The 15,589-nt window shown below is 41.6% G+C and overlaps 1 long non-coding RNA gene across 4 annotated transcripts in view; it reads right to left on the bottom strand.

The window, feature by feature from the left end:
• Positions 1 to 15,589, bottom strand: part of LOC125635617 (uncharacterized) — a 191,863-nt gene that overhangs the window by 108,416 nt on the left and 67,858 nt on the right. For all 4 annotated transcript variants that reach the window (XR_012668119.1, XR_012668120.1, XR_012668117.1 and 1 more), the window contains one exon: positions 14,983 to 15,138. This is a non-coding gene — a long non-coding RNA (uncharacterized LOC125635617). The remainder of the gene's footprint in view (positions 1 to 14,982; positions 15,139 to 15,589) is intronic.

Raw genomic sequence — 15,589 nt, 5'->3', positions numbered from 1 at the left:
GCCATTGTACATCTCCTGAAAATACCTCGCCTGATACATCCTAGGATCGCATTTGCCTTTTTCCACAGCCACATCACATTGGTGGCTAATTGTCATCCTATGATCAAGAGCAGGAGAGAACATGTTGGTTTGCTCAGAAAGAACCTCCAAGACTCAAATTAAGTTCACTGCCAATTAATATAGTTTAATTAATATTTTTCCTTATAGGCTTTCTAATGCACAGTCTTCAACTCTCTTCTTAAATCCTTTAACCAAGGCCTCAGATCTTGGTAGAAGCATCCTCTGTGAGACAAATTGTTATAAGTGGTATTGTACTTTAAAATACCATAAAATATTTAAATGTAAGCTGCAGTTTTCATTAAAGCATATTTTTAGATGTTTTGAGTTTGTTTTTTTATCCAACTAGTGACATGGATGCAGTTGTGCTTTTCTTATAGTTCAAAGCAAACTATAAGGGCTGCTAATAGGGCTGGAAATTCACAGAAAGTGTACACAACAAATGGATTTGCTTTGCATCAGAGAGCAAGCTTTGAATAAGTTAATTGCCTTCTGGGCCAGTTGGAAACATGTTTAGTGGATAAGATGGTTCATAGGTGGTTAGCAAGGTATTCATTGGTATATTACAGAATCTTACAGTAATAATGTTTACAATTTATGTAGCACTGACATTTTCAAAATGCTTTCTTTTATTAGCTATTCATTGTAATACTCCTCTGCGGTGGATATGGGGTAACTATTATTATTCCCATTTTATCTGTGGAGAAAGAGAGAGATAGGCACATGACTTGTCCCATGGTAGAACTAGGATTAAACTGCAGGATTTCCTGACTCCGAGACATGTCTGCTTACATAAAGCAGACAAAAATCCTGAGATCTCTCCCACTAGCTAGCCCACTACCAGATTTCTTTGTACTGTCTACACTGGCAATTTACAGCGCTACAACTTTCTCGCTCAGGGGTGTGAAAAAAACAGTTTCAGTTTCAGCGCTGTAAAGCGCCAGTGTAGACAGTTGTTTGATTGCCAGTGTAGACTAGCCCTAAATCAACTCCTGTGTCAGTCACTGCCTGATCTGAAGCCAGTGCAATAAGCCTTTGTGTTATCAAGATGTGACCGTTTATACCACCTTGAGAACTTTACTTATACAGCGCACTGCTTTCCCCTGCCCTTTGTCTTAAGCTGTACGCTCATCCAGATATAGACCTTTATGTTTGTACAGTACTTAACTCATTATGGGCACTTCCAGGAACAAATAACTATATTAAGACCTGACCTGTCATTCCCTGCTCAGGCATAACTACCAGAGAGTTTGGTTTGAACAAAGAGTGCAGGCTCGGGTCCTAAATTTATGTTCATGAACAGTTATTGTTAAACTGTTAACTAACTGCTTATGTCTTACGTATAACAACAGAGATCTGAGAGATAGCACCAATGAGCAATTATGGCTTGTGATGAACTGATGTTGAGCTTCAGAGTGAACACTGTGGTTACATAGAATGATGGGGCTAAAGAACTATTTGCTATCTCTAAGGGAAGATAGTGAAGAACTAAAAACTTCAGAGTAAGGTAAATTAATTAAAAATGAATAGTCTCTATCGGGAGATTTTGAAAGACTGTTTCCCCCTTCCCACTTTTTTCCTATTAAAAAGGAATAGAGAGGAGAGGGATCGGGCAAGTTGTTACAGTGATGTTTCCAATTTATGTTGGCAGATTCGGGTCACTTAGTTTGTACTGTTATGGCTTTGGTCATCAGCTGACTGGCTGTATAAACTAGCTATAGTATATGAAGGAGTAGAAAAATGAAATTTACTGTGCAGCATATTGAGACAATGACATATCTTTCTGCCATCTGTGAAATAATTTGTTCAAATGGTAAAAAAAACTTTGGTAATTTAATTAATTAGCAAGACAAGCTGCTGTTTCATACATTATATTCAGTCATGGTTGGAACTGGATTTAATGAGGGCCATTCCCCCAAACCTGGAGTTATAATCAGTACCTTGTAGCATAGACTGATATTAAGGAAATCCAGGGGATTACAGTCAGTCTTGTGGCTATTCAGAATGGACTGTATTTCCCAATACCATTAAATTCTTTGGGGTAAATCATTTCCTAGGTGGATAAAACTGGTATAGGAAGACAGTAAGTTCTCAGATTCATCAGAAACTCAGAGTTGCCATTTAATTGTTTCCTTAGTGGAGAATTCTTTGCCTGGCACACCCAGGATGACCTCTGATTTAGACTCTCAAAACCCAAACATCTCCCTTGAGTTCTATCTTAGATTGTAAGTGCTTTGGAGAAGCAATGGTGTTTTCATATATATGTTTGGAAAGCACCTAGCAGAAATAGTCTGATAATTTAGAAGGAATTTCTTAAACCAAGACCAGATGAACAGGGACCACACTGAACATCCCACGCACCAGCACCTTGGTGGCATGCTTTATATAGGAGCCACACTACCATGGAGCACCCCAGTAGCTCTGACTCCTCTCCCGCTTCAGGTTCCACAATGCCTAAGCTAACAATATGTGAGTGAATGTTGATTTATATAAATCAACTTTTGGGTTGGTGGAGGGGGAAATTATGTTGTGGAGGTTGGCTGCCCAGATAGACAACCTCCCCATCTATGGATCTCAAATCCAGTAGGGGGCTTCTGTGGTTTGGGAAGGAGGAGAACTATTCTGAGTGCTCAGCTTTGGTTTTGTGTCACTTTTAAAAAAAATTATTAAGTGTTTTTACATTTAAATAATCAAATAAGGCATTGTGTCAATCTTTGGAAAGCCTCTTTTTGTCTTTTAGTTACTTAATCATTACCAGATAACTAATTTTCCAACTAATATCCATACTTCTATATTCAAATGGCTTCTTACATTAATAGTTATAAACAGCAAATGACCTTGCTATACTGATGCATGCATTTCACTATTTATAATAACTTCCTGATGTTATGAGACTTTCATTTAGATACAAAATATTTGCAAATATTCATCTCAAAAGAATATGACATCTTAAGCATTTAAGGAAACATGAGATTAGATTTAACCAGCACATTGCCCAACTGTACAAGTTTTCTTTAAAGTTAAATGAATGAACACTCATGTGTTTATAAAATTAACCAAATTTCAGCAGGGAAATTTATAGAATTCCTTAGGTGGTTTTAAACAACGCTTTTTCTATCTATAATTAGGCATGGAAGATCAGCAAGCCTAACCCTGATACAAATTGACTTTTTAATAATTTGTTCCAATATCTTTTCAGGTAAGCACCTAGAGGTTATAATAGGGTTATGAGAAATAGCCAGAATGGATTTGTCAAGAACAAGTCATTCCAAAGCAACCTAATTTCCTTCTTTGACAGGGCTACTGGCCTAGTGGATGGAGGGGAAGCTGTAGATGTGATATATCTTGATTTTACTAAGGCTTTTGACACAGCCTGACAGGACATTCTCATAAGCAAACTAGGAAAATGTAGTCTAGATTAATTTATTATAAGATAGGTGCACAACTGGTTGGAAAAAAAATCAGTAGTTATCAATGGTTTTCTGGGGGTGGGGAAGGTATCTGGGGGCATCGGCAGGGGTCTGTCATTATTTAATATTTTCATTAACGACTTGGATAAGAGTACAGTGGAGAGTATGCTGATAATGTTTGTGGAGGACACCATGCTGGGATGGGTTTGCTAGCATTTTAGAGAACAAGATTAGAATTCAAAATGACCTTGACAAATTGGAGAATTGATCCGAAATAAATAAGATGAAATTCAAAGACAACAAGTGCAAAGTACTGGCAAGAAAACAAAACCAAGCTAAGCAAAAACAAAAAAACAAACAAAAAAATTAACATGCCCCACACACAAATGCACATCTATAACCACCCAGACAACGAATCCACCTTCACTTATGTTTGGGAGGAGGTTGATCAGTTGTGCCGCTCCCACAGTTGGGCTGCATTTATCTTTCACAGCCCCATTCCAACAACTGGCTAGCCTCATTCTCGGACCACCACTTAGTGGTGGTGACAGCCTCTGTCAGCATGGAGGGACCAGGGTGGGTCTATTGACATTTTAATAGCAGCTTGCTGGAGGACGTGGACTTCATGGCATCCTTCCAGGAGTTCTGGCTGGCCTGGTGAGGGCAGAGGTGTGCCTTTTCATCATAGAAGAAGTGGAATGTGGGCTGTCCGCTTCAGGCCCAGGTTGTGGGTTTTCTCCAGGTGCTATACTCCTCTGCACACAGTGTTTAGTTAAGCTCAAATGAACCCTGACCAAACCTGTCAGCTTTGGTCAAGGGGTGCATCAAGGCTGTCTGCTGTCAGGCCAGCTGTACATCGAGCCCTTCCTCCGGCTCCTCAAAGGCAGTTGACAGGGTTGGTGCTCCATAATCCAGAGTTGTGGGTGGTCATGTCAGCATATGCTGATGACTTACTCCTTGTGGTCCAGGACCTGGGTGACCAGGTGCAGGTAAAGATCTACCAAGCTATTCACTTGGCAGCCTCCTCTGCCCAGCTCAGCTGGATCAAGAGCTCTGGCCTGATGGCTGGGGAAGGGTGGCAGGTGAACTCCCTCCCACCCACACTTCAGGCCATCCAGTGGAGCATGGGGTCACTACACTATCTGGACATTTACCTTTCCACAACCCATCCTTTCTCACCGGAGGACTGGCAACATTTAGAGGGCCAAGAGGCAGAGCGCCTGTGGAGGTGGCCAGAACTGCTGCGGTGCCTTTCCCTGCAGAAGAGGGCACTGGTGCTCAACCAGCTGGTCCTGTCCATGCTCTGGCACTGGCTCAACACCCTGAGCCTGGCCCTGGGTATCCTGGCCCTGCTCCAGAAGTTAGCTTTGGGGTTCTTTTGGCCAGGACTGCACTGGATCTTTGTGGGGGTTCTGAGTCTTCCCCTGGAGAAGGGAGGACAGGGCCTGCTCTGCCTCCACAGTCAGGTCCATGTCTTCCACCTCCAGGCCCTGCAGAGACTCCTTTATGGTGCAGGTCCAGTGTGGAGCATGTTGGTGCTTGCCTTCCTCTGCCATTTCCAATGCAGCCAGCAGCCCTTATCTTCATCTGAGGGGTCTTCCTTGAGACCGCTCTGAGCTTCCAGTCTTCTACCAGGACCTCCTCTGGACCTGGAAGCTGGTTTTGGTGATCAGGTTTGTAGCAGTCTCAGAGGGGGTAGATCTCCTCGCAGAGCCCATGCTACACAACCCTCAGTTTGGTGTGCAGGTGGTGGAGTCCTCCTCAGTGCACCAGAGGTTGGTTCTGGCAGGAATCATCAGCATCTGAGACCTCCTGGACTATGACCAGGTGGATTAGGTGGATCCCCTTGTGCTTGCTTAGTGCATGGGCTTTCCACTCCTTATACCCCGGCATGTACTCCAGGAGGCGAGGACAGCCTTATTGCCCATGTCTCAGGGCTATATTGAACAGGTCCTGCAAGATGGTGCTCCCCAGCTGCCCCTGGCATTTTTCAAAGGGTCCCTTCATCATGAGCGCCCCTTGCCCACTATCTATCTTCACATCCTGAGCCAGCTGCATGATTTGCAGCCAGTTCATTTCCAAACCGCAGCCAAGGGCGCATCTGGACATGCTCGTGCTCCATACAGTCCATTTCCTCACCCTCGTGTCCTGTTCTGATACAAAGTGGTGGGACCTCTTGCCATCTGTTGAGGGTGAGGAAACCTGGTGGACCAGTCTGCGTTCCACCTTGGTTCCATGGCCCGCTAGGGATATCAGCTGGTGGCTCCTTCATGGAGCCATGAACACAGGCGTGTACTTCCTTCCCTGACACCTGCCCCTTTTGTGGCATCAGGGAGACCCCAGCGTACACTCCAGACAGACGTGTAAGGTTGCAGCCCCTTTTCCAGCTCCTCCAGGACCTTCCCCTTAGGTTCTGGCTGCACTTTACCCCCACACCTCCTGATCTATGCATACCCTGTCTGTGGCACCACAAAGTTGAGACACCTCCTCATCAACCTCCTCCTGGCACTGACCCTCTATAAAACCTGGAGGAGGATGCTGGACAGAGGTGCTCCGTAACTGTGGGACCTATTTCTGCTCCTCCCTTCAATCATGCAGCCAGGCAGAGTGCCTCTGGGCTACATCCGTTGGCTCCCTAGACACTTTTGAGGAGCAGTGCGTGCTGTCTGGGTTTCTCTGCTCAGTGACCCCCTTTGGTTCCCTGCTTATGGCCCCATGACCTCATGCTACCTAGGTTTCTGCCCCTGGGCACGCACACTGGTGCCTCAGGCCTGGATGCCTGCTTATGTAATGCTTAAGCCTCAGCACAGTCCTCAAAGCAGGTGAACATAGATGTTCATTCACTAACCTCTGGGACTTGATACAGTAGGAGCACTCAGATACCTAACTATATAAAATAGTTGGGGGTGAGGAGAAGAGCTAGAGGCTTCTCTTACAACCTTTATCCCAGCGGTTAGACCGCTCACATAGGATGTGGGGAACCTCAGTTCAATTCCTGCCTCCACTTGGTGTGGGGAGAGGATTTGAACAGGGATCTGCCACCTCCCAAGAGAGGTGCCCTAACCACTGCACTGTGGTGGTCAGAGCTCTTGATCTCTCTTTCTGAAGCTGTTCCACTTTGTATTAACTAGTTAAGGGTAATTGGACCAGATGAGTACCCTAACCACTGGACTAAATGTTGTAAGGGAGGCTACCTCTCCCCACTTATGTTTAGTGTGGAGTTAATGATGGCAGCACACACCTCTTACAAGAAAAGGCCTAAGCCATGACCCCTGTGGATGACAAGCAGGGATCAGCAACTCCCTGCAACCTGGAGTTAGGCCCCTAACTTCCTGTAAAGGGCTGGGGAGTGGCTTAGGAAACACCCTTCTCATCAGCATTGGCTAAATTAGACTGTTGCATGCCTAATGCCTAAGCACCTGTGGTCAACTCTGCCCCAGTTTTGAACAGGGCAGGGCAACTGTGCTGTCAATCTCTGTAAACAAGGGTTTTTTTAATGACCCATGATGCAGCTGCAGTCAATTTCAGACTATGTCACAGATCCTTCACAAGTACCCACTGACTTATTTTGACAGCAGGCTCCCCTGACTCATGACAATGCCATCAAATGGCTAGGCACACTGTGTATACATTGGTAGTATCAGGCACCTATTACTCTCCAAACATTGAATGAGGAGCTTAGGTGCCTAGTCCAGGCTTTGCGAAGTCCAATGATTTTCTTTCAAGATGCCTAGAAGTGAGGCATTGAATTGCTAAATGATACAATGCCTGAGTTCCTTTATGTATCCAAGCCATAGACTCAGTTTGAGCACCATTTGAGTTCACCCATCCCTGTTATTGAAACTGATAGCTGCTTGATTTGAATGCTATCTTGTTGCATATCTGTCCACAGAAAGAGGGAAGATGTGTCTCCTTGTCAATTCTCTTCTACTAAAAACTACCTAATTCACTGTGCAAAGACAAAGGGAATTTTCTGTCACAAGATGGCTCTCAAAAGGAACAAGATGTTTAGGAAAAACAGCCAAGGTAGCTTGTCATAAATATAAAGGGAAGGGTAAACCCCTTTAAATCCCTCCTGGCCAGAGGAAAAACCCTTTCACCTGTAAAGGGTTAAGAAGCTAAGACAACCTCGCTGGCACATGACCAATGAGGAGACATGATACTTTCAAAGCTGGGGCGGGGGGGACAAAGGGTTCTCTCTCTCTGTCTGTCTGTTTTTGCCGGGACCAGAGCAGGAATGCAGGTCAGAACTCCTGTAAAATCAGTAAGCAATCTAGTTAGATATGTGTTAGATTCTGTTTTGTTTAAATGGCTGATAAAATAAGTTGTGCTGAATGGGATGTATATTCCTGGTTTTGTGTCTTTTTGTAACTTAAGGTTTTGCCTAGAGGGATTCTCTATGTTTTAAATCTGATTACCCTGTAAGGTATTTACCATCCTGATTTTACAGAGGTGATTCTTTTACTTTTTCTTCAATTAAAATTCTTCTTTTAAGAACCTGATTGCTTTTTCCATTGTTCTTAAGATCCAAGGGTTTGGGTCTGTGTTCACTTATGCAAATTGGTGAGGATTTTTATCAAGCCTTCCTAAGCTCCTAAGCTATTAATTTCTTAGGAGAAGGGGAAGGACACATTACCTTTACCCAAAGCCAACCATTTGCAGGCACTTTAGTGATAGCATATCTTTAAGGAAAAGATGTGCAGTGGTTTTAATATTGACTAATTGAAAAACTCATTGGTGATAAGTAACAAGCCTAACATTTATGCTTTTGACTTCAGTGGACATGGTCATATGACAAATCTAAATTACATTTTAATTATATCACACCACCTTTGCACATCAGTTTATTCTTAACAGAAGAGTTGATTGATCATCATTTCTAAAAGATAAGATAACTGGTATTTTTCAACTTGGGAAAACTGCCAGCTTACTACTCATTCATATTCAAGCTTAGCCTGTATTCATGGTTTAATTCCGAAAGATTAATTATTTCATTCTTTTCTCTTCACATCAGTTTTTTGCCACTGTACCCTTTCAGTCACATCTCCTTCCCCTATGATGCCATATGGTGGTCTATTTTCCACAGGATTATTTGTAAAATTGTTTTTGATGATTTGACTGACAAGTCTATATTTTTTTAGGTTTTGCAGCTCTTCAACTGTCTTCTAGATCGCTCTTGAAATAAACACTTAAGAAATAGTTCTCTCTTAGAACACAGGCAATTTTCAGATCCCACAAATTAATGTTTAGCATTAGGATGTGTTTCCCCCCATATAACTCTGGTGGTTCCAAAAGGCTAATTTGGCATGGCTACTGTAAAATGACATGTATTACACTTTCCCTGAACTTGTGCTGAGTGTCTACAGTTCTCCCTCCCATTGACTTCATCTCACTTATCCTATGACAGATCATACACCTGTATTCACACCCTAGACACTACTATAATAATCTTTGTGCAGAGTATGCCTTGTAATATTTGAAAAGGCAATTTGTTGGTAAGTATTCTCCCGGTACAATGTGTGCCCCAACATAGTTGTAAAGTTACAAGATCTCCCTGTCTGGTGACAGCCCTGCCCAAACAGAATTTTAGCAAAAACAATAGAATGGTGTGCTCTATTGCTTAAATGCAAATTAAGCTAACAGAGTCAACATGCAGGAAGGAAAGAAAGGAAGTTCATACAGGTGAAAAAACCAGCAGGGAACATCCTTCCACATAGATTGTCTACTAGTCTCCAGCTGGAAATGTTTTTCCAAGAGAGGAACTGAAGCAATAATAAAAAAAAAAGTAGGGATAAACACTTCAAAGCACCCCTCTCTTCTCCCCTTTGTATTTACTGCCCCTGAAGCAGTTGAAGAATTTGTTGGACTCTGAGGTGGGTCCTTACCTGACATACAGGGTTTGGTCAGTAAGACTGCTGAAGGCAAGTGGTGAGAAACTCTGCTTGAATATGATATAGTTTGTTGATTAGCAAATGTCTTATCTTTATTTTTCTTATAAAGATTTGGAGTGAGTATAAGTAATGAAGCATAAAAGTCAAAGAGAACTTTAGTTTAAGTTTATTTTATTGTCTTGTCTAATCCAAGGAGTTTAAATTGAAGTGTCTGGGAAACTCTACTTGGGGGTCACAAGTTGTGTGTATATTATTCTCAAAGGAATAAAAGTCTTGTATTGTCCAGGGAAGAGCTGGATAGAACAGGACATTTCTGGTAGAAAAAAAAATCTAAGACTGGGTGTGCATTGGGGGCATGGGGTTGTCACCCTGCAGTCTAACCAAATGTGGCTGGCAGGCTGCAGTTACACAGACACTCCGGCTGTGACTTGCATGCTGGAAGGCTGTTTGAGTAGCCCAGGTGGGAGTTACTTCAACAAGGAATTGTAAGGTACTCAAGGTTGCAGGGTAGGGGTGACAGCTGCTCCTGCAGCATAGAAAAATTAAAGGAATTAAAATTTATTGTTAATGATTTATCACATTCTGTTTTCAGATGGACAGTACAAAACTGGTTCAGATCATGCTGGGTTTGATTTTTTGGGAACAGGGACAAGTTGTGAATTTATACACTGAAGTTAAATTAAAAATTGAAATCACCTCTGTAAAATCTGAATTGAATGCCAAAATACTGTTAAGATTATGGGTGTACTTGGAAATAACATGCTTGGAGCTTTCCAAACAGAAAAGAAAACAGCTCCATCCTCAAGGAGCTGACAATCTAATAGCAGACAAAGACGGTCAATTTTAGCCTTTTTTCTTAAAAGCTTCCCATAATTGCTACCAAAAGTGAAGCTCCAATGGAGGACAAGGTATCAGTGGTGGCCAACACTAGCAATCTGTTCCCATAGTTACTTCTACTACTGGAGTCTACTGGTGGTAGCAATAGCGTAAATTTTAAAGAGGCCAGTGTGAATAGGTCAAACAACATGGAGTGTGTGTGTTGAGAAAACTTGTACAAATAAGTAGAGTGGTCAGGGTGGTGATTGGCCAGTGGTTTACATCATCTTGCACAGATGGAAATAAATCCATAAAGTGCAAAGCAGTGAGGATGCAGGCTCATACTGTTTGTTAAAAACCTATGTTTCAAGGATAAAGAGCAAACTGAAGAAGGGAAGCACTCTTATTGTGTCTGCTGGAACTGCTTGTTTAAAACATTAGCAAGGACAAGAGGGAGTGAGCATTTAATTGCTGTTTTTGAAATGCAGTCTCACAATAGGAATACATTTTTCCCAGAATGCTTTAGAAGGAAGAGAATCTAAAAGTAGTGCATTAATGCAATCATTACTCTTCCACATGGAGAGGGAAGGAAAGCAGGCTTGAGGAATTACAAAAATCTGTCTGCTTTCCACAAAGTTTTAACAGATACCAGGATTTTCTATTATAAACCATCTACAGTACTTCTGATAAATGAACCACTGCAGAAGATACAGAAATCTCACCTTTCACTGACTATGGCATTCAAAGACTAAGATCATTTTTAATCCATTTGATAAAGAGACTCTCCCCCATTCAGTATAGCCACTAAAGTATAAGGAGCAGAATATCACATCTCACTAGAGCTGCAGGTGAAGTTAAAAATTCTGCTGTATGACAAAACAAGGCTATTAAAATCGTATTTAAGATGGAGGGCAAATAAGGCAAGGAAACAGCATTTCTCTGAAGGATTTATCAATTTCAGGTCTCCCATAAGTATGTTATATATTGACCCAGCCTCAAAAAAACAGCTAATTATGTAAATTTTGCAAATGTTTCTCTTCCTAGATCTTGTACTTAGGCTGAAGTACGTAGCAAAGTCTGTTATATTAATTTAGATGGAATAAATAGGCCAAAAAAAAAACCAAACAAAACTCAGCCACTGTCCAACATTAAACAGTGTTCAACAAATTCTGGGGTTCAGTATACAATGACTTCAGCCTGCTTAGTAATGCGGCTGAAACAGCATTAAAAGTCTTTAACTTTTATTAAAAGATACAGAAAGAGGAAAACAGTTAAAAGTATCTGAAGTACAGCTTTCATTTTAACAGCATTTTTTGTTCCCATTAGCTGGAGAGAGTTGTAGAAGAGAAAGCTCCCTTGTTTGACAGTCTCCTAAGTGCGGTTAAAGATGGTGGTAACTGTTCTTCTGGGGAAGAGAGAAGAAGTTAGTTGAGATATGCTGGAGCCATTGTTAAAGGCTAATCCGTTTAATCTCTGGTGGTGTTTGGGATTCAGCTGAAACGATTAAGGGTGGTGATATCATCCAGAACCCTCTTTTGGGCCTAGTCTGGTCAAGACGTCCCTCAGGATTAGGGCAAAGGTGGTCTAGGATCCAGGAGACTGTCGGTGTGGCAACTATGATGGTGAAGCGTGCTCCAGTAGCCTATTTATTTTTAAGACTTGGGGGGGATTTTTTCTTTCATGACCCAAGAAGGGAGTGATGGGTGGAGAAGCCCATCCCCTCATTTTTTCCCCACCAATTAGGCTTAATATTTGACACCAATTTTGGTTCGTTAGTTTCTGGATCCACATTTTCTTGTTTATCAAGCATGATGTTAACATGGTCTTTGGAGCTATATTAGTAGGCTTTTTTGTTTGGACTAATTTAGTCTGTCACCTTTTCATACCCTTCCCCTCAACATTGTAAGTTAATGTACTTTGTCTTCTGTAAAGAGACTATAAGAGGATAAGAACATTTTATATATCAAACCATCACTTTCCCTTCCACAGATGATTTATCCCCAGGAAATAAATCGTGAGTATCTGGGATGGTGGGATACAGCTAGGGGACAGATGGTCTAGGCAGTATGTTTTTCTTCTTCTACAAAGAAATTCCATATGAAAAGGAGGATAATTGAATGCAGCTTATGCTCTAGAGATCTTAGAGGATTGGATTTCCACAACTTCACAAGGGCTTAGAACCTGACCTCCGTTCATTGTGGTCTCACCACCAAGCCACTCTGCTTGCCCACTGGTCCCGCTACAATGTGACTGAGTGTCATGTGGCTACACTCCAAATGTGATATAGCATATGGATTATTTTGTTCCTCTCGCTGGGTTTTGATAGAAGAGGGAACCATATGGCCAGTGATGAAATTAGCCATGAAAAGTCAACCTGGTTTCTCAGTGTATCTTCAAGATATATATATATATATATATATATATATATATATATATATATATATTTTAAAATGGACACAAGAACATCTCTGAACAATGAAAGCCAGACCAGAGAAGCATTCTGGAATATGGACACTTCAAAGAGTACACCAACCACTCAACTATTGGAACAATTTACCAAGGGTCATGATGGATTTTAAAAACTGCCAATGATGGAAAATCAAGATTTTTTTCTTATTATTAAAGGAGATGCTCTAGGAAATACTATGGCCGGTATTATACAGGAGGTCAAACCAGAGGACTGCTGTGGTCCCTTCTGGCTTTGGAATCTATGAACATGAACAGGAAAAACTTCCTGTTTCATTAATGGCAGGTGGGACAGATACACATCACAAACTTATTACCGCTGAAAGAGGCATGAAGATTGCCTTTAAAAGAACTGAAATACTAGATCTGAAAATGGTCCTCCCCCACCTTCACAATGGGCAGAAGTTTGGTATCTGATCCACTCTAGTTCATCAATATATTTATGTATTAGTCAAATAATGGCTCACTGCAGAAAGTTTCAAATTTCTATACTGTTTTGTAACAAAAACAAAACCACACAATCCAAAGAAAAAAAACCCCAGAATGTTCCTGTAGCCTTCTATCAAGTTGTAAGTAAGATGTTCTGCTTTTACTAAGTCATCAACTGTAGTGACCAACATAGTAATTATTAATAGCAGTAATTCTGAATATTTACTATTCAGTTATTCTAGATAGTTGATACATAAAACTATCACTGTAAGATACCTTTGTAAATACAGATTGTTCAAAAAACAATTTCGCCTTATGATTTACAGTGAGATTAAATCTAAATGTATCTTTAGAGGGCTTGCTTTTGTCAAGATAGTAGAATTATATTCCAGAAGGAGGTCAATACTGTATAATTGAGATTTATAGGACAATGTTCGTACTTAACTGAACACTGAGAACACTTTCCTGTTAATACTCACTTTAAAAGTAGCCCAAACATGGAAAAGCATAAAGGTCTTGAGTATGGGGGAAAAAAATAATCATATAGGATAGTATTAAAGAAAAGAGAAAAAACAAGTAGCGTTTCAGACCTTCTCCCCTAGCAGCCGTATAGCAAGGAAACGCTAGATGGAATTTGAGAGTCAGATGAAAAATATAGCATCTGGCCTTTATTAAAAGCACACACTAATTTACTAGTCTACTACTTTGCCAGTAAAGATTTCCCAAATTAAATCTTGACTGTGTAGAAAGCAGCCACCTGGAGGGTGAGAGCTGTTGGTAGACGGCTGTGTTGTCTCAAAAATGGTATTTTGAAAGCACAGAGCAGAATCTCTCATAGTGAGTCTGTGCCATATATGTCAGGAAGTACATTACAGCTCGACTCTACCTGCTACATATGACTTAGACTGACATTTCCAGTGCCCCAGCTAGCTTTCTGCAGACTAGGCACCTGGGGCTGTGGTGAACAGGTCAGGCTTAAAGCATTCTGTGTCACTCTGTCTGGCCTTGGTTGTTTGTGCAGCTGTGGGAGGCTTTTTGTTGCTCCTTCCACATTACTCATCTGCCAGTACAGCAAAGCACAGGGCTGTTACCAAAACGTTCACCTCTGGCTTACATATAAAGTAACAGTTTCCTATTTCTTGAAAATATCCATAGATGAACACTCACAGCCAATATTTTTAAACATAAAATGCATCTCAAATCCAGAACTAGATTATGCTAATAAAGCTAAGTGATTTGAAAAAAATAATAAAAAAAACTGTTCCCATCTAGGCTTGGAAGCCTACGTAAAATCTGCAAAACCCAACAATATTTCAGTTTCTGGTGAACATGCAGCATAGCTACTTTGAACAGATTGCAGATGTTCTTGGTGTAGTGTTTCCATAGGTGCAGACAGTTATTCGTGAAGCAGTTAATGTTGGCATGATTTAAAAAAGGGGGTATTATAAACCAGAGATAGAAGTGTCCTTGTGGGTTCACTTTAACATTCTAAAAGCTACTGCGTGACAGGAATTTTAGGACTCCGTAAATATATATTTATTTTCTCTTCTTTTGTAGAAAAATAGAATAAACTGGAAATCAAACTGAAAAATAATCCCTGAAGATTAAAGAGAGAAAAAAGCATCTGAATGGTGTTTTTCAGACTACAGTGGGATATATTCTGCTCTGGCTTTTCCAAAGAAACTAAGAGCAACTCTGTTGACAATGAGGGATTTACTTTGTATTTACACTGGTGTAAAAGGAGAGTAGAAAGTAGTCTTCTATAATCAGACATGAATGTGACTCAGTGAGTTTGTGCTCTTAGCTCACAGATGCCTAATAAGCTATGAAAGCCATAATGGGTGACATCAAGATAACTTTCACAAAGCTCACATTAACAATACAAAAAAGGGGAGCATGACAGGAGCACTCACCACTATGGGTGCCTCTTCCTTACCACTCTAGGCCTTAGTTCCTTCAAGGGGCTGCACCCTCCTCTGGCATTCTCTTCATCTTCTCTCACCCTGCAGCCCTTTTTGCTCCCGCTTCCTCTGTACGACTTGGCCCTCCAGCCTGGTCACTAGAATACCCTGGAAGGGGAGAACCAAAGTCTTTCAGGGCAAACTGTCCCAGGCAGTCTACTCCCCACTGTCTGGAGTATGCCACTTCCCCAGTGGCTGGCTGGGGGAAAACCAGGCCCACCCTCTACTCCAGGTTCCAGCTCAGGGACCCTCTGATCAGGGTCTGCACTATCCAATAACTGGCTACTTTTCCCCTGAGCCTTTCCTACTTTTCTGGCTCCCCCTCTCTAGGTTTGCCAGCCTAAACTCCCTCCTCGCAGGGAGGGACTGTAGACTACACACCAGAGTCCTAAACATACGCACCTTTGCCCAGGGAGCAACTGCAGACTACTTCACTGAACCCCTTTCTGCTCTCACATCCTGGGCTTTATACAGGCCCTTTGCATTCCCACCCAGCTGAGCCTTGTTTAATTAATCCCTGCTCCCTGGATCCTGCTCCAGGTGCAGCCCAGGGAGTTAA

This window comes from Caretta caretta, chromosome 4 (genome assembly GCF_965140235.1).
Source record: "Caretta caretta isolate rCarCar2 chromosome 4, rCarCar1.hap1, whole genome shotgun sequence".
Classification (NCBI taxonomy): domain Eukaryota; kingdom Metazoa; phylum Chordata; order Testudines; family Cheloniidae; genus Caretta; species Caretta caretta.
Note: the sequence above shows the minus strand (reverse complement) of the source record. Positions and strands in the feature narration are given on the sequence as shown.